The sequence below is a fragment of the Dendropsophus ebraccatus genome, chromosome 2 (assembly GCF_027789765.1).
Source record: "Dendropsophus ebraccatus isolate aDenEbr1 chromosome 2, aDenEbr1.pat, whole genome shotgun sequence".
Classification (NCBI taxonomy): Eukaryota; Metazoa; Chordata; class Amphibia; order Anura; family Hylidae; genus Dendropsophus; species Dendropsophus ebraccatus.
Window position 1 is genome coordinate 161,559,127 of NC_091455.1, and position 20,732 is coordinate 161,579,858.

At 44.0% G+C, this 20,732-nt stretch overlaps 1 pseudogene; it reads left to right on the top strand.

The window, feature by feature from the left end:
• Positions 1-3,081: 3,081 nt before the first annotated feature.
• Positions 3,082-3,191, top strand: LOC138784993 (U2 spliceosomal RNA; annotated as a pseudogene).
• Positions 3,192-20,732: the final 17,541 nt, after the last annotated feature.

Below are 20,732 nucleotides of genomic sequence, written 5' to 3' on the forward strand. Positions count from 1 at the left end.
ACCGGTGGCTGAAGAAGTTACATGCAGCCGGGGGCTAGGTTCACACTATGTAACTGTGCTGCTGTATTTTTTTTATGCGGCTGTAAATGTGCGGATGAATCTCCGGCCGTGGGAAAAAATAGACATGCGGCTCAAAACATACGGTCATTTACTTTGAAATCTGGTTCAACTAAAAATAACAAATAAAATCTTAAGAAAGTGATGCAAACACCTCTGGATGCATCTGGGAAAGCAGGGAACACAGTTTACATGAATTGCTATTACCGGGGTTTGCGATCCTCTGCAGTAATGCCGATGTCTCTCATGGTTAATCTATTAAAATAATAAAACACATTTTCGTTGTAATAAAGTGCCCTTCGTTGTTCAATAATTAAATTTAAACTAATCCATCATTTTGCAATTAAATATACTGTTAAAATAAATAGATATATAAATAAATGTATATTTATATATATATTTATTTTTTGACAGTATATTTAATTGCACAATGATGGATTCGTTAGAATTAAATTATTGACCAACGAAACTGAATTTATTTCAACGAAATTGTGTTTTATTAATTAAATATTAATTAGTACAGGAAGCTCCATAAGCCGTTAATTCATATGCCGGCAATAGAGCATTCTGTACTAATTATCACTTTACTTTAATGAAAACATCAAATGTTTCTTCTAATTATGTTATCACAATAGCATTATTAGAAGAAACATTTAGAATTATATGTGCGCTCAGCTGATTGGCTGATCGGCTGAGCGCACGTATAATTAACGGGTCCGCAGCACAGTGACTTCATTGTGCTGCGGACCAGCGAAGAGACAACATCGGGGTGAGTATAGAGCTCTCCCCACCCCCTCCCCAGCACTGCACCCCTCCCAGCAAGGAAGGGGGGGTCAGTTAACCCCTTCCTTGCTGGGATGGGTGCAGTCTGACATCAGTCTGGCCCCCAAGGGGTTAAGGGGGATGCAATACATCCTCCCTTAACCCCTTGGGGGCCAGACTGTAAGCAGCGATCTGTAAAGATGCTGCATACTGTAAGGAGCACAACACCGCTCACAATGATGGGTGTTGTGCTCCTGTTTGTGTGTTTTTTGTGTGTTTCTCCCTTTTTGTTTTTCAGATATCGGTATCCTGTGGATTACGTCGGATTCCGTGGACTACGTCGATGACCAGCGTTTTTTTAATGTTTTTTTTTAATAAAATGGTCAATGAGGGGTGTGGGGGTGTTTTTATTTGAATAAATTTTTTTTTTAACTTGTGTCTTGTCTTTATTTCTTTACTTTATAGACTTAGTAGTGGAAGCCGTCTAATAGACGGAATCCATTACTAAGTTGGGGCCTAGTGTTAGCCGGTATAAAATGGCTAACACTAACCCCCTATTATTACCCCAGTACCCAATGCCACCAGGGGTACTGGGAAGAGCCGGGTGCCAGTGGTCCCGGAGCGTCAAAATTGGCGCTCCCGGACCGGGCGGCAGCAGGCTGGTAAGATTTAGGCTGGGGAGGGCCTAAACCAATGGCTCTTCCCACCCTGGTGTTACCAGGCTGCTGTCGTTTGGTTTTTAACCCGGCTGGTTATAAAAATAGGGGGGACCCTATGCGGTTTTTTTAAAATAAATAAATAATTAAAAAAAACCGCATAGGGTCCCCCCTATTTTTATAACCAGCAGGGTTAAAAACCAAACGACAGCAGCCTGGTAACACCAGGGTGGGAAGAGCCATTGGTTTAGGCCCTCCCCAGCCTAAATCTTACCAGCCTGCTGCCGCCCGGTCCAGGAGCGCCAATTTTGACGCTCCGGGACCACTGGCACCCGACTCTTCCCAGTACCCCTGGTGGCATTGGGTACTGGGGTAATAATAGGGGGTTAGTGTTAGCCATTTTATACCGGTTAACACTAGGCCCCAACTTAGTAATGGATTCCGTCTATTAGACGGCTTCCACTACTAAGTCTATAAAGTAAAGAAATAAAGACAAGACACAAGTTAAAAATTTTTTTTATTCAAATAAAAACACCCCCACACCCCTCATTGACCATTTTATTAAAAAAAACATTAAAAAACCGCTGGTCATCGACGTAGTCCACGGAATCCGACGTAATCCACAGGATACCGATATCTGAAAAACAAAAAGGGAGAAACACACAAAAAACACACAAACAGGAGCACAACACCCATCATTGTGAGCGGTGTTGTGCTCCTTACAGTATGCAGCATCTTTACAGATCGCTGCTTACAGTCTGGCCCCCAAGGGGTTAAGGGAGGATGTATTGCATCCCCCTTTACCCCTTGGGGGCCAGACTGATGTCAGACTGCACCCATCCCAGCAAGGAAGGGGTTAACTGACCTTCCTTCCTTGCTGGGAGGGTTGCAGTGCTGGGGAGGGGGTGGGGAGAGCTCTATACTCACCCCGATGTTGTCTCTTCAGCCGCAAACAATGGTCTTGTTAATTTTTTACGAGTCCGTTTACGATCGGGCCGTAGATTCATACATAGTGTGCACTGTGCAGCCGTATATCCTATACTTTCCAGCGTAAGCATGAACCACCAAAAATACCGCCGCACAATTACAGCCGCAAATACAGCCGCACAGTTACATAGTCTGAACCTGGCCTATGACTGTATCCATGGTTGCCAGGCAGCTTAAGGGCTGCTGGGACATATTACATCAGTGGGTATTTGCTTTTTAGGAGTATCATATTATGTAAAACATGCACTGTTTGGGAGGCAATATTGTTAGCATATTGCACTTTATATTCATGCTATAAGAGGCCAATTTACACGTATAGTATAAAATTTGATGCACGCTATACATCTCCTGCCTCCACAGTCATTGTTTTAAAATTTGTTTGTGTTTAAAATGTGCTTGTGTGGAAATTAACATTGTTGTAGGTGCACAATATAGGATGTTTTTGTATACTTGCAGATTAGGTGTATTATCTTTCTTGTTTATATAGGTGTTCATTCTACTGGGAAGGTATGTCTGCCATTAGGTAGATAGGTCCCCCAGTAGGTAGGTGTCCCTAGCAGGAAGATACTTCCCCCGACAGACCATGATTATTTAGCCACAGGGTTAAAGGAGAATCATAATAGCTTCTTGGCCTTTTGGATAAGATCAAGTGTAATATCTGTTCTTGTCAGTTTAATATCTGTTACGTCCCCTATCTGGCGACCATATATTAAAGGGACTGTACCATCAGGCCTGGGCTGAAGCACTGGAGGCGGGCTGACCCACCCCCAGTGGGAGGAAACCCTCGACCCTCTATAATACAGCTCCATTGATTCTAATGGAGCAGTGTCATAGAGGGGTGAAGGTTTCCTCCCACTGGAGGTGGATCAGCCCACCACCAGTGCTTCAGCCCAGGCCTGATGGTACAGTCCCTTTAAATGGATTTTTGAACAGGGAAAAAGACCTTCCTCTGTCCTCTCCAGGCATTGATCTGGTATTGCAGTGCTTCCAGGTTCAGTGCACATTTAAAAAAAAAAGGAGAATCCTAAAGCAGAACCTACAAATCCCAAGTTGGTAGGGGGTGGTGGAAACATAAAAAAGAATCTGTACCTGTCCCCGTGCCCCCACAGAGCAGCATAACCAATCCCAGACCCCCACTGGCCTTCTGCAAACCCTGAAACGTCATGTCTCAGCTGAAAAATGCCTGCTTAGTCAGTTATTGGGATGGGACACCATTGCACTAACTGAATGGCTGAGCGGGTACTTTTTGCTGGGATGTGATCAGCGCCATCTTTCCCATTGGACAAGGTAGGCAGCTGCCCGGGGGACTATGACTAATAGGGAGGCCCTCTGCACTCTGAACTGACTGTAAAAGACTGACTCTGACAAACAAAGCAATTTGCTCCTCTGTCTGTCAATGTATCTCTCTTAAAAGAACAGTGTTACAGACCCCCCCCCCCCCGCTGCACTTAATAGAGGCTGTGCTGCGATTTACAAAACCCTGCAACAAAAGGCCGATGGACCGATGCACCGCAAGATTACATCATTATAATCATGATGGTGTAAAACATAAAGCTGACAAAATAAGCTGAAGCTCCTTACAAGTTCCTTACCTGATCATTTAGCATCTCACCTTTCTTATCCAACATATTTTCAAGTTCCATGGGATTCAGAGACTTATTATGTTACTGAACATCTGTCACATAATTCCAGTTATCTCTTTTAATCTCCTACATGGGGACATGCTGAAGACAAAGAAAACAACAGATGGAATCAGCAATTATGGATCCTGTGTTTGACATGTCACTTAAACAATTCCTTGCCACTAATCAGTAATTCCGAAACTACACAGGGTAGACTGATCAAGAAAACAATGTCATCCAAAGCAACATACTATGCATATTGGTATTCAGCTGTCTGCTAAAAATCTTTATACAGTGAAACCTTGGGTGTCAAGTAACTTGAGAGGGTTTTACAAGACTAGCTAACAATTAAAAAAAAAAATTGTAACTGTGCAACAATTTTGTAATACAAGCCCCCTGTGTCCTGATCCTAATACAGTGGTACCTTGGTTCTCAAACTTAATTGGTTACGGAAGGCAGTCTGAGAACTGAGCAGTGTTTCCCCATAGGAAATAATGTAAATGTGTTTAATTGGTTCCAGCACCCACTAATAATTACACTATAGTACCCATATATTACACTGATAAGTGCCCAGTGTAATCACTATAGTACAGTACATAACAACACTATACTGTACAGGACATTATATACAAGAAACATTTAATAAAACCAGCAATTATAGTACAGTAGTCACTAACTTCTCACTCATCCTTCACTGTATAGAGCCCCCCCCATCCCAGCACTGTAACGGATGGGAGATGGTGGTGCACTGATTGTACCACTACTGCACTGTATATGCACTCTAGCAATCTTATACAGTACGGTACTGTAAGTGAAGCCTCACCAGTGCTAAACTCACCAGGTACAACCCACCATTCACACTCGCAATTTTCTTTTGAATACCGCAGTGTCACGGCCGCGGCGGCGTCCCGTGTTCCGGGCTGCCGCCGCGACCTCCTCCTGCCCCATGCAGCCGCCGGGGTCCTTGTGCAGGGACCCGGCGCTGCTGCTAGTTCGGCCCCTGGGGGCGCCTCACCTCTCCTCCGCTCCTGTCTCCGTCTGTGCCGGCCGGCGCGCTCGTCCCCGCCTCCTAGGGCGCCGGCTGTCTCAGATTTAAAGGGCCAGTCCGCCCTTAATTGGCTAGTTGCACCAATCACTCCCTATAAGTTCCAGCCCTGCCCCACTACAGGTGTTGGAGCCTCTACATGCTTCCCATAGCGTTTGGCCCAGCCCCCTGTTGTTCCTGTTTCCTATCCGCTACCTGGTCCCAAGTCCTTGTTCCTGGTTCCTGCTCCCCTGTCACTTCATTGCTCCTGTGTTCAGCCTGTCACCTGCGGTTACGCCTGCAGACCTCTGCCAGCACCATCTCCTGCCTACTGCTCCTGCCACGCCTCGCCTGCCGTCACTAGCAACCAAGCCAGGGGTAGCGACCTGGGGGTCGCCTGCCGCAGCAAGTCCATCCCGCCTTGCGGCGGGCTCTGGTGAAAACCAGCGGCCCCTTAGACTCCGCTCCCTGGTGAGGTTAGTGCCATCGCTGGTGACGGTCCAGTGGATCCACTACTCCAGGCGTTACACGCAGTATTACTGTACTTCAAGACTGGGCTGCCAAAAAGTGTTTGAGAACCGAGCAAGAGGTTGAGAACCTTGAAAATGCTGAGTCCAAACAGTTTGAGAACCAAGCAGTTTAAGAACTGAGGTACCACTGTACCCTACTGAGTAGAAATACCTTTAATTCACTGCTACCGGTTCAACATACAATTCCCAAACACCGTTTAACCCTTTAAGGTCTGAGCCAATTTTCATGTTTGCGCTTTCATTTTTTCCTTCTCGTGTTGAAAGGCCATAGCGGTTGTATTTTTTGAGTATACTCGTCCTGCGTTGTTAAGAGGTTATAGTGCTAAGCAAGGTATTCTTCAGCAACACAACAACTTTATACCTTACGTAGGTGGGAAATGGCTACCAGGACATTCCAGAACACACTTTTACAAATTACAAAAAAGCGAAATTTTATTCCCAAAATGAAAAGGTTTATTCTAATATTAATCGCACCAAAGTGAATACCATCCCGGCAATGTGTGTATTCTGTTAAAAGAAGAGACTGACTGTGCATGTGCCTGCAGGTAGAGGTTTTAGCAGCAATTCCCTGCGTTTAGGTCGCATATTGTGAGGGTTACTGTGCATCGCTTATGCTGGATTTAAAGGACACATGCCTGTTTGAGCCAAACCAGGCTTACAGCATAGAACAGGTGTTAGCTGACATAAGTTTAGGTTTTTCTATGATGTTGCAAGTACAGAAAGTACAACAAAATAGGGAAATTAACAGCAGGTTAGAGGACAATAACCTGCTGTTACGCTCTCATCCCACGTGGGCAGCTGAGAATGAAGGTAATTTTCTTAAATTCATCAATTTTAAATCTTGACTTGAATTTTTATGTAAATTAGGCAGTTTGGTGCACTAGGGGCGGGGCTACCTTAGTACACCAATCTAGCCTGCCGACCCACCCTGATCAGCAACATCGACGCTTGTTTGCATTGTCTTTACATAGCTTGACTATGAGAGGGGCTGTGATGTACAAACAATCCCTGTATCATTCGTGCAGCCATTCCTGTTTAGACAGAGAGATGTTCAGCTGTTAACCATGATCTTACCGGCCGTACAAAAGATCAAATCACCCGACCAGCAGGCTCTTGTTCACTAGGCCGATCGCTGACACTTTTTTCGCGGGCCGATTATTGGGTCAATGAGTATTCTTAGGAACGCTTGTTAGTGATGATTGGCCCTTGTGGAAGCGCCTTTAGGCACAGAAGAGGGATTACATGAGCTACTGCCATCCTTTCACTCCTCTGATAGGGGAGAAAACAGAAATCTTGTCACAATTAAACAGCAGGTATCTCTAATTGATTTGGAGGAGAGGGGTGTGAACTGAGGTTACAAAGAAACAGGAGGAGGACTGGAAAATGTATATACTGTATATCACTCTCTCCTTCTGCCTCTGAGGTCTAGCTTTAAAACAATATCAAAATAGTAGCGGTAGCTTTAATCTAGCCTGAGATATAGATCCTACTCTGTAGGATTGACTCCCGCCTGCTGCTTTACACTGAAAGGGAATATTAGAGAAATATTCCTCCCCTCTACAACTATATACATTTCAGGATAATTAAACTAACAAGTGCGGATACAAGTTTATTGGACAGAATGCCTCTACAGAAATCAACCATTTTGTGGTTTGAAACTTTAATGTCATTTAAGTAAGATTAAGACTAAACTTGATGGAGTGAAATCAATGAAATCACACGCCTGCCCACTCACTACTGTTTCCTCCAGCCAGGATTAATTCTTGCCTAATACAATTAAAAAATGGTATTTCTGTTGCTTACTCCTTCTCTAATTCTTAACTGCCTTATACTTTAGTGTATAGTTTTCTATACTAACAAGTTTTTAGTCATCCTGTTTTATCACATGACTATGACTATTGGCAATTTAGGGTCTCAATGGTCTTGTCACTCTCATGAAACAGAAAGTCTGATGGCATAAATCCATTTCTGCAGCCCTTTAGGTCATGGCTGATAAATATATCAATAACGCTGCTGGGCCTCTATTTATTGTCTTTTTTAACTGCATTAAAAGAGATGGACAAAAAGGTAAAGGGGGCTTAGGGTCACCCAGGGCAAGTTGAGTTAAGAGTCTAGTGGGTGGTTTTAATTGCTGACAGTTTTTTTTGAATGCACAATAATATAGGCAAGGGTGTCAGTCACTGTCCAAAAACTAGTAGAGTTCTCAATTCATGAAATACTACAAGTTCTACTAAATCCTTTCCCACAAAACTATGTAATAATCTGCTTAGCTGTCTCTGCTCTATAGAATGCTGCTTACAGATTGGACTGCAATTTCAACATGACAGGTTCCAATTAACCCTTTGAGGACCAGGCCCAAAATGACCCAGTGGACCGCGCAAATTTTGATCTTAGTGTTTCCGTTTTTCCCTCCCCTTCTAAGAGCTCTAGCACTTTCAGTTTTTTATCTACAAGGCCATGTAATGGCTTATTTGTTACAGGAATAGTTGTACTTTGTAATGGCGTCATTCATTTTACCATAACATGTATGATGGAATTCCAAATATATTATTTATGAAGATATAAATAGGTGAAATCATAAAAAAGAATGCAATATGGTAACGTTTGGGGGGTTCCTGTGTCTACGTAATGCAATATATGGTAAAAGTGACATGATACCATTATTCTATAGGTCAGCCCGAACACAACCATATGCAGGTTACACAGATTCTCTAATGTTATATATTTTTTTTAAATGAAATCCTTTTTTTGGCAATTAATTATAAATAAAATGGGACTATTGTGACGCTTATAACGGTTTTATTTTTTCATCTATGGGGCTGTATGGGGTGTCATTTTTTCCGCCATGATCTCTAGTTTTTATTAATACCATATTTGTGAAGATCGGACGTTTTGATCACTTTTTATAAAATTTTTTTTATATATAATGTACCATAAAATCGATAATCCGCGCACTTTTTTCCCTCTTTTCGTGTACGCCGTTCACCGATCACAATGACGCTTGTTATATTTTAATAGATCGGACAATTACGCACGCTACGGTATATTATATGTTTATTTGTTTATTTATTTTTATATGTTTTATTTATATAATGGGAAAGGGGGGTTATTTAGACTTTTATTGGGGGAGGGGTTTTGGGGTTGTGTGTTAGTGTTTTTAACTTTTTTTTTTTTTTACACATTTGAAGTCCCTTTGGGGGACTTTTACATCCAGTACTTGGATTTTTACACTGATCATTGCTATGCCATAGGCATAGCATTGATCAGTGTTATCGGCGATCTGCTCATTGAGCCTGCCTGTGCAGGCTTAGTGCAGCAGATCGCCGATCGGACCGCACAGAGGCAGGTAAGAGACCTCCGGCGGTCCGTTTTACCGATCGAGCCCCCCGTAGTCACACTGCGGGGGTCCCGATCGGTAAGTGACAGGGGACTCCCCCTGTCACTTACACTTAAACGCCGCGGTGGCGTTTAAGGAGTTAATGACACTCGGCAGCGCGATCGCTGCAGCGTGTCATTACTGGTGAGGTCCCGGCTGCTCACTGCAGCCGGCCCCCACCTCCTATGAAGCGCGCTCCTCTCCGGAGCACGCTTCATAGCGGGAGAAACACCCAGGGCGTACAGTTACGTCCTAGGTCGTCTGGGGACAGACTTCCATGGCGTAACTATACGCCCTGGGTCGTCTAAGGGTTAAAGTGTCACTGTCGTTAAACTTTTTTTTTGCAGAAATCGATATTCCAGGCGATTTTAAGAAACTTTGTAATTGGGTTTATTAGCCAAATATGCCATTATCTGCATGTAAAAAGCTTTTTCCCAGGTCCCCCCCTCCTCTCCTTTCTGTCATCCACTCCTCAGAATCAGAAAATCTCGACTGTTTTTTCATCAGTCTGATCTGTCTGGTCTATGAAGAGGGGAGGGGGAAGGAGCGAGATTAGCAGAGAGCCCAGAACAAAGGATTGCACAGCAGGGGAGCTATTCAGAGCCCTAATTAGAGGTCAGAGAGGACCATGGTGCCTGTCAAATGAGAGAGTCGGGATTTGAATGTAAATTAACTCTTTGTTGTCCTGTTTTGCTGCTTTTACCTTCTCTCTCCATAGGAAAACCATGAAGACTGGGGGGAGAGATTCAAACTGCTTTTTCCTGATGAAAATTCATTTTTCAGCTAATAAATCCAATTACAAAGTTTCTTAAAATCGCCTGTACTATTGATTTCTGCAATAAAAATTTTAACGACAGTGACACTTTAAGGCTATGTTCACACAGGGCTGAAATGCTTCCAATGTTTTGTTGATTTGCTACAAAAGGTATTGCATATTTTGACTTCCCTATTAAATTTGCGAATCTCCAGTCTTTCAGTCCTGTGTGAAGATATAACATTGTTCTTCATATAAGGGCAATCCTTAACCATTCTAATTTTCAGGGTGTTACCCCTTCATTGATCACTGACAATATATTATTCTGGCCAAAGATCTCCTTCTCTACTTGTTTGAATAGAAGAGTTATGCAGGCAACAACTTACATGAACACAATGCCTCCATGTAATGCAGAACACTATTCCCATGTCCTTTCTGGAATGCCACATGATTAAATGTTCATCTCAACAAGCCCTTAGGCAAGAATTAAAATTAACAGTTCAAAACTGGGGTCTCAATGCACTGCGCCTTATATTTACATAAAAAACATTCGACTTAACTGTACAAATGAGCAACTCAGCTTCAATTTAAATTTCAAACAGAATAGTTTCCACATTATAATTGATTTGCATTAAAACCAAAGAGCCCAGAATCACTGAATCAGCAAAACCTAGGTTAGAATAAAAAAATAATCAAAACAGTACAATGTTACTAAATATTTGTCTTAAAGTATATTGAGGCCAGGCTGGCCTTAGGTTAGATTATACCGTGTGTGGAGTTTTCTTTTGGTGTCAGGAAATTTGTTTAAAAGAAATCAATAGTGGTTGTGTTTGCAAGTAACTTTGTAATATACATCTTTATTTATTTATTTATTTATTTTCTATGTTAAAATCGACCTTAAACATGTGACCACTAGATGTCTCCCTTTTTCTCAAACTGCAGTCCACGCTCCCTTCATGACATAACACAAGAAGTGACCAATGCAGTCTCAGAGGTTAGCACTGTAGCCTTCTAGCGCTGGGGGTCCTGGGTTCAGGCTAGGGCTGTTGAACAACTACAACTTCTATCATGCCCTGATATGTTTTGTCATTATGGGAGTAGTAGTTATGCTCAGCTTTACATCAGTGGTTATGGTACATTGCTGGGGATAGGGCTGCAGGCTTAAAGGGGTTGTCCGGCGATAAAAAATTATTCACAGAATAACACACATTACAAAGTTATACAACTTTGTAATGTATGTTATGTCTGTGAATGGCCCCCTTCCCCGTGTCCCACCACCCCCACCCGTGTACCCAGAAGTGTGGTGCGCTATACATTACCTGTCACGTGCCGACCACGGTCTCCGATCCTCAGCAGTGACGTCTTCTTCGGGAGGCCGGCGGATCTTCCCGAGTGCCGGCCGCCCTCTGCAGCGTCATCCGAAGCTCAGCCGCGATTGGCTGAGCATAACTGTGCTCAGCCAATCGCGGCTGAGCGGCTGATGACGCGGCCACGTCATCAGCTGCTCAGCCGCGATTGGCTGAGCACAGTTATGCTCAGCCAATCGCGGCTGAGCTTCGGATGACGCTGCAGAGGGCGCCCGGCACTCGGGAAGATCTGCCGGCCTCCCGAAGAAGACGTCACTGCTGAGGATCGGAGACCGTGGACAACACGAGATGCGGTGAGTATAATGCACCACACTTCCGGGTCTAGCGTGGGTGGGGGGAAACACGGGGAAGGGGGCCATTCACAGACATAACATACATTACAAAGTTGTATAACTTTGTAATGTGTGTTATTCTGTGAATAATTTTTTATCGCCGGACAACTCCTTTAATGTTGTATATGGTAATTTACTTTACTAAGGCAGAATTAAATCCTGAAGGATGATTTATTTTAATGCACTAGATGACTAATGTATACAGTTATAGCCTATATGTTCACACAACGTTTTTTTTTTAGCTTCGTTTAAAATGACGTCCATAATTTTGAGTCTAAAATAACGGACGTCATTTAGCTGTCTGGCCTCCTCTTAGTGCAATGACTGATGTTTGCACATTATTTTAGTTTGGGGTTACTAATTGCCCTTTGGATGTGGCTTAACGGAAAAGTCCATTGAATTTAATGGTAAAAAATGGAGAAAGAATGGTGAAAAAAGAAAAACTGTGTGTGAACAACTAATAAAAAACATCCGCTGTTTGCAAAAGACGTCCGAAAATAATGATCATGTTCGTTATTTGGACATCCGCAGTAAAAACGTCAGTTATTCAACACATTGTGTGCATTGGACATGCCTTTTCCCATTGACTTCCATGCATTGCCATTGCAGTCAGTAAAATCTCAACAATAATGGATGTTTTTTTAAATATCAAAATCGTCCGCCTTTTCTCTGTTTTTGACATTCTGTGAATATAGCCATATACTTATAAAATATGGGAGTGATATATAATCTGTGTGCTGTAGTTACTATGGAGCTTACCTTATTGCACTCCTGCCCTTACTAGGCATGTGTGAGGGCAGATGACATCACTTCCTGTACACCCCCACAGAGTTTAGGAGAACTGCAGGTAAGGCTAGGTTCACACTGCGTTTTTAGCATCCGTTTAACGCATCCGTTTTTTGCAAAAAACGCATGAAAAACGGATTGCAAAAAACGGATTCATTTGTGTGCATCCGTTTTTCCATTGACTTCCATTATAAAAAAAAAAACGGATCCGTTATTTTGGGCGGACCAAAACGGACCAAAAAACATTGCTGACCCTATTTTTCTGGACGTTAAAAAAACGGATCCGTTAAACAGATGCTGAAAACGCAGTATGAATCTCCTATCTATCTCCTATCTATCTATCTATCTATCTATCTATCTATCTATCTATCTATCTATCTCCTATGTGTCATGAATGTGTCTGTGCTGAACTCGTCTCGGCTCGTGCAGTGCGGCCGAGATGGCGCTGATAATCAGTGTTTTGTCTGAACACTGGCCTATTTCTATCAGGATGTTCAGTCCCACCCATTTGCTGTGTGCTCTGGCTATAAAGGAGTAATGGTGCGTTTACACGGAGAGATTTATCTGACAGATCTTTGAAAACAAAGCCTGGAACAGACTATAAACAGAAACAGGTCATAAAGGAAAGCCTGAGATTTCTCCTCTTTTCAAATCCATTCCTGGCTGTCAGATAAATCTGTCTGTGTAAACGCACCCTTATGCTAAGTTTACACGGAGCGATTATCGGGCGAATTTTCGCGATAACGATCAAATTCGAACGATAATAGTATGTGTAAACGCGGCAAACGATCGAAAAATCGTTCATTTTGTTCTTTTAACATGTTCATAAATCGTCGTTCGTAGTTTGCAAAAAATCCGCTGATCGTTCCGTGTAAACAGTCGTCGCAGCCCAGCCCCCCGCTCATCCGCAGCCCCCTGCGCCGGCTCAATCGCCACCCCCTCCGCCGCTCTTTCCTCCCCCGCCCCGATCGCCACGCTCCGATCGCCCCCCCACCGCCGCCGCTCCGATCGCCACCCCGCCGCTCCGATCGCCCCCCACCACCGCCGCCGCTCCGATTGCCACTGCCATCGCTCCGATTGCCCCCCCCCACCGCCATCACTCCCCCTACCCGCCACCGTCGCTCCGATCACCCCCGCGGCCAAGAGCATACGTTACCTGCTCCGCGTACCAGGTCTTCGAGATCCCTGACTCCCCTCTTCAGTGCACTTGAAATTCCCGGCTCATCTCTTCAGCCAATCAATGCGCTGAAGAGGGGAGTCGGGGATTTGAAGACCTGCTACGCGGAGCAGGTAACAGGGGCGATCAGAGTAGCGGCGATCGGAGCGGGGGGGGTGATCAGAGGGGGGGCGAACGGAGCGGCGGTGCGGGGGGGGGGCATTGGCAATCGGAGCGGCGGGGGTGGCGATCGGAGCGGCAGTGGGGGGGCAATCGGAGCGGCGGGGGTGGCGATCGGGGCGGCGCAAGGGGGCTGCGGTTGAGCGGGGGGCGGGCTGCGGGCGGGCCGGGCTGCGGGCACGCGATCGCAAAAGATTTTTCCGTACGATATATCGTACCGTCCAAACGCTGATCGTTGTAAAAAAAATTGTTACTTCGAAATCGTTAATCGTGCGATCGTGCCAATAATCGCCTCGTGTAAACTTAGCTGCCAGTTCTGGCCACAGGTGATTTTGTTTGAAAACAGGAGCCTTGTCCAATAGGGGCTGGGACTGTCTCCTGGTTCCCTATTAGTGTTTGGCTGAGTCTTATGCTGCGTTTACACGTAACGATTATCGTGCGAATTTGCGCGATAACGATCGAATTCGAACGATAATCATACGTGTAAACGCAGCGAACGATCAAACGACGAACGAGAAATCATTCATTTTGATCTTTCAACATGTTATCAAATCGTCGTTCGTCGTTCGCAATAAATTTGCCGATCGTTCCGTGTAAACAGTCGTCGCGCAATAGTCCGGCCGCCCGGAGCCCGCCTGCCCGCCTGCCGCCCGGCTGCCCGCTCGCAGCCCGACCCCCCGCTCATCCGCACCCCCGCTCAATCGCCACCCCCGCCGCCGCCGCTCTGATCACCACCCCCGCCGCCGCCGCACCGCCGCGCTGATTGCCACCCCCGACGCCACTCCGATCGTCCACCCCGCCGTCTCTCTGATCGCCCCCCCCCTGCCGCGGCCATACGTTACCTGAAGAGATGAGCCGGGAATTTCAAACGGCTCCTCTTCAGCCAATCAGTGCTCCTCTTCAGCACTGATTGGCTGAAGAGGAGCCGTTTGAAATTCCCGGCTCCCTTCAGCCAATCAATGCAAGGCAGCACTGATTGGCTGAAGAGGAGCCGTTTGAAATTCCCGGCTCCCCTCTTCAGCCAATCAATGCACTGAAGAGCAGAGACGGGGATGTCGAAGACCTGCTACGCGGAGCAGGTAACGTATGCTCGCGGCCGGGCCGGCGGGGGCGGTGGGAGCGGCGGCGGCCGGGGTTGTGTGTGTGGCGATCGGAGTGGTGGCGGGGGGGTGCCGATCGGGGCAGCGCAGGGGGCTGCGGTTGACCGGGGGGGTGGGCTGCGGATGAGCGGAGGGCCGGACTGCGAGCGGGGGCCCGGGCTGTGGGCGCGCGTTCGCAAAACGATTTTTCCGTACGATATATCGTACCGTCTAAACGCTGATCGTTATGAAAAAAAAAATCGTTACTCCGACATAGTTAATCGTACGATCGGGCCAATTATCGTTTCGTGTAAACGCAGCATTATTCTAGTGCCGGTTATTGAGCTTGTCTCTGCCTGCTTCTGGCTCTCTGTTCTCTGTTTATTCTGACCATTCTGTCTTGTATTTCTAACCATCCCTGCTTGCTGTTAGCCTTAACCATATTGCCTGTTTATTGACCTCACTTATTGGATGGTGTTTTGTACTGCGCTGCCCGATTGTTGTGACCCGGACTGTCAACTCTTCTTCATTGTCTTTGTTTGTCTTGTCTTGTTTTCTCTTCCACCTGGTCAGTGCAAGGGCTGCCGCCCAGTTGCTCGCTGTCACCTAGGGCAGATTATTGCAAGTCGGCAGGGACAGTGGCCGGGATTCAGAGTAGGGTCCATTATCCGTGTCCACCATCTTGTCTGTCCATCTTGAGCGAACAGTCCCTAACACTATCTATCTCATACCTTCAAACTTTTAAAGGGAGGAAAGAGGGACAATCATAGCAATGTACCATGCCCCCTATAGCCACACCCTTACAGCCATGCCCCCATATCCACATCACCTATTACCCTTATATAAGAAACAAATATTATCACCACACCTTCACCACATAGTGACTAACAACTTCATACCATTGCTACATAACATCCACTATCGAAAGACCAGTATCTGCCCATACACTAACCCATATGGCGGTGTATACAAATGGTGCACAGGCTCTGCACGCCATATCATTTTGATTCTGTTAGCTTCTCCCCCCCTCTTTTATGCATGCCAGTGCCTAAATTTTGCATAAGGTAAACTTGTGGATTGTGCCATACAGTTTATGGCTGGGTTCACACTACGTATATTTCAGTCAGTATTGTGGTCCTCATATTGAAACCAAAACCAGGAGTGGATTGAAAACACAGAAAGGCTCTGTTCACACAATGTTGAAATTAAGTGGATGGCCGCCATTTAATGGCAAATATTTGCTGTTATTTTAAAACAACGGCTGTTATATTGAAATAATGGCCGTTATTTACTGTTATATGGCGGCCATCCACTCAATTTCAACATTGTCTGAACAGATCCTTTCTGTGTTTTTATTCCACTCCTGGTTTTGGTTGCAATACTGACTGAAATATACGTAGTGTGAACCCAGCTTTAGTGTGCATAAGAAAGCAATTAGCAAGGCAGGTAAGGCGTGTAAAGTGTGAATGTTGGTGAGCTATTTGTCTTATTATAATAGTTTTCCTTTTGTGAGAGATGGGAATTAAGGCTGTAAGGATCAACGGGGCTGGCATCTCATTTCCGTTATGACCATCTGATCTGACAACCTGTGTAGGTTGGTGCTGCCGCTACAGTATAATCAATAGGAAATAAACAAATGCCAGTGTCTCTTTGTAGGGTAACATAATGTCATCTTTTTTTTAAGAAAGAGGAAAGGAAAAGAGACATGCTCAGCCCCTCCAAATAAAATACATCACTAATAATAATTATCGATTTACCATAATTTATGCATTAGGCTTTGTTCCCATTAGTTCTGTGGTATACACTGCCACATGGCAGGTCTGACCACACAAGGATTAATTGCTATCTCCAGAGGCATTGTTGTATATGTTTTCTTCCTCCAGAGTGTCTTCCAGGATAGAAAAATCGGTAGATCCATATACCTATATGATATGTGACAGTATCTAAATGGTACTTGTTTATTGAGTTAAGTTTATAATAAGTACGTTCCCTAGGTATTTCTTAACAATGATAAACCTGGCACATTGTATCTTAACAAATGTCTAAAATTGATTTTCCAATATCCTGGAGAGATATTCTACTTGAATGTTCTCACCTATTATTTATTAGGCTATATAATTTGTAACAAAAATAACCCCAATAGAAGCTGCAGTGAATGGTTTCTTTGTAAATTATGAGAAAATTGCATAGATGAAAATGTTCAATGAGAACCCTTTCCATTGAGTACATATAATCCCTTTATACTGTAAATTAAATCCATCATAAAGTGATTTCTCCAGGGACATTTTCATATTTCCGTGTAGACTTACACCAGTTTTTGAGAATAATATCTCAAGAAGTCAGACCTTCACTTTAAGCATAATGTCTGGAGATGCACAAATGATAATCATTCTTACAATACTGAAATTTAGAAAGATATTCTATTTGTACATTTATTAAATAGGTTTCATGCAGGAAAAAAAAAATAAAAAAAAATATATATATATATATATTATATATAATTATGTAATTAGACTTACATTTTTTTAACTTAAACATTATTATATTATATTATTGCAGAATGATATCATAAATTTTAACGTGAAATGCTTATGCAACCTATATATTGCTTTTAGGGTAAATGTTTTGATGACCAGCCAATTTTCATTTTTGCATATTTTTTTGTATTGGGGATAGAGATCAATGCAGTACGGCCAGAAGCAGGGATCACTCCTCCACAATCACGGCGGCTTCTTAGCTGTGCGGGTTAGAGCAGGGTGACAGTGTGATCCCTCTCTGAACCCCCTAGCCGCACCGTATGGGTACGTCCTTGGTCGACAAGGGGTTAAAGGGGTAAAAATTACTTCTATTTACAACATTCAAGCCTTCCAGTACTTATCAGCTGCTGTGTGCCCTGCAGGACGCTGTGTATTCTTTCCAGCCTGACACGGTGCTCCCTCCTGCCACCTCTGTGTCAGACTAGAAAGAATTTACCAGGAGTAGGGACACTGCTCAGTTAACATTTGCTGGGCTAGAGGCAGAGTGCTCAGCCCCGTGGGTATATGTAATTTCAGGTAATTTTTAAGGATGCAATGTCCTGTTTGTGTACATGATAATTAGCATTATTTCTGGCCATTCTATCACTAGTATGTGACATTTTCCTCCCTGGTTACCCCCCTGCAAACGCCATCCCTGTGCCTGCTTTCCCTATATTGAGCTGCAGGCTTAGCTTTTGTGCTGCCTCATATGTACTATATACACACTGAAAACAGGATCCTGCAATTCTTTCCACTGTCGCAAACCTTCAGAAGTTCCCAGACCACTACAAAACAGTCTAGCATATGAATCCAGCCACTTTTTTGGGGAGATTTATGACAGCTGCTCTGATGCGCACCTCTTCGTAATGGGGTGAAAGGGGTGGGGCCTAATTTAAGACCGACGTACTTGTAAGCCAGTCTTAAAAAATGTCCCTCTTTGTCTATTTCTCAACTAATCCATATCCCTCGGCCCAACCCCCATATATACTTGTATGGTCAGTTTATACACTTTGCTTACAAAGTATCTTATATGTGCTTGTACTATTTATTTCTGCAAAGATGTTGAAAATGACAGGTAAGCTTTACACGTACACGTTTAGGCTATGTTCACACTGCGTATGAATGCGTCCGTAGTGCGAACCGCGAATATACGCACGTAGTTTTGAGGTTAATGCATTCGCTTGAAAGTATACGATATACGCCCGCACAGTGCACACTACGTATGAGCTTACGGCCGGATCGTATACGGCGCCGTGAAAAATGAACACGACCATTGTTTGAGGATGGAAATGTTGAAACTCACGGCCGTGGATTTCCATGCGGTCCTGTACGGAGTACTTATTTCAGCCAAATTGAACTTGATTTTTCGATCCAAAAGGTTCTGTGTGGTTTACGGGGCTGGACAAAGATTTCCAAGTAAATGACCTGCCTCAGATCGCTTCGAAACAAGCTAGGGAAGCATAACTCTACTACGGGCGTATGTTCGCGGTTCGTACGCATCCAGCCACATGTCTATTTTTCCCACGGCCATAGTTTCAGCCGCACATGTACGGCGGCATACGATCTACGGACGGATTCATACGCAGTGTGAACATAGCCTCAATGTATATTTTGAATTAATCACAGCCGTTGTGCCGATTTGCTTAATTAAAAATATGCATTGCACTGAATTAATGGAATCCCGGCCGGGCCGCAAGGAACACTGAAATGTCGGCATAAACCCGGCCTAAATACATAAACTGCACAATACAATAGATAACCCTTTATTTAACACTAATTCCTAAAAAATGGTGATGATGTGACTGATTTCTACCAATCCCAATTTACTATTTTTTTTTTACTACTGATGGCGGGGGAGGGGAAAAAACACAATAGTTCTGCCAGTGTTTTTTGTATTTTAAATTTGGTGCCTTTCAAAATGTTTAATTTAGTACTGTTATTTATCTTTTTTGTTATCTTTATTTTTCATTGTTATTTTGCCTTTGTCTCTGTGAACTTGTATCTAAGTAATCTGGACAATGGGGATTGGCTCTGTGGGTTGTAGGAGTCTCTATGTATTGCATAATTGAATTGTAAAAATACTTCCTTGACTCACTTAATGGGCAAATAAGTAAAAATTGATTGACATGACAAATTATTGATTAATGGGTCAAGTGCTAGGTTAAGATCACCACAAAGCAGTACAGTCTCCCAGACCGGCGGTGGAGAAATCAAATTAGTTAGAAAGTAAGTCTGGCTTTGATTAGATGCATATATATTGATTACTGTATTTCCTCACTGTCAGTGGCCAAAGAAAGAATTATATATCTGTCAATGGTGCAATAGAATGTCTGATTATTTAGGAATTTGCGGATAGCAATTGCAACCAATATGGATCTGGAAGTCTGGAAGTCAGTCTATATATTGTATATTGTGCATAATCATTATGAATGATGATTAAAGGGGAAAATATTTTTAAACTGGTTTTCATAAAGTAATATAGATTTGTAATTTACTTCTATTTGAAAATCTCCAGTCTTCTATTACTTATCCGCTTCTGTATGTCCTGCAGGAAGTAGTGTATTCTTCCCAGTCTGACACAGTGCTCTCTGCTGCCACCTCTGTCTGCGACAGGAACTGCCCAGAGCAGGTTTTCTATGGGGATTTGCTACTGCTCTGGACAGTTCCTGTGGTGTTGGTTTGTTTTCTGTGTTCTAGGGACAACTCACCTGTCTAGAGACCTGCCAGCAGTTCATTCTTTGGTTCAAATCCCCTGATAGAAATGAAATAGAGGTCTTTATTTTTTTTAATTCATTTTAAGGTTATGTTCCCACACAGTGTTTTTGCTCAGTATTTTGCTTCCAAAAACAGTGGTGGGTTATAAAAACACAGGCTATGTTCACACGTTTGAAACATAATGGATAGCTGCCATTTAATGGCAAATAATTGCTGTCAGGGGATTTGGACCGAAGAATGAATTGCCAACAGGTGTCTAGACAGGTGAGTTACCCCCTAGAACACAGCTTTAACAAATTTGGGCTCAGAGATTCAACTATACCTGAAGTGTTTCTTTCAGACATAACCTACCTTCAGAAGACTGATCTACAATCAGAGACACTGGCTGACAGCTGAGCAAGCAGGAGGCTGGGCAGCATTCATTATTCATGAAGAAGAAGGAGGAGGAAGGAGTGGTGAGGCGGCCAGAGTGTGGCACAAACAACTCCTGGTTGACACTTCATTACAGTAGGAGACCTGAGATTGTGCATAATCCACTGCAAAGACAATTTAACAAAAGGTACCATGCTCACAAGGGGACTGCCAGCTACAGCACACTGTCAGCACCTTAAAGAGGATGTGCCATCAGGTACATCCTCTTTAATCTGACCCAGGGATAAAACGGCGCTGTTACTGGCAAGCCGGTGCCTCAGTCCGTTGGTTCCTGTGTACGGCACCGTTCTATCCAGGGGTACTGGGCCGGGGCTGAAGCACAGGAGGCGAGCCGACCCGCCCCAGTGGGAGGGAATTCCCTTCCCTCTGTGACGGAGCTCCATTAAAATCAATACAGGGGC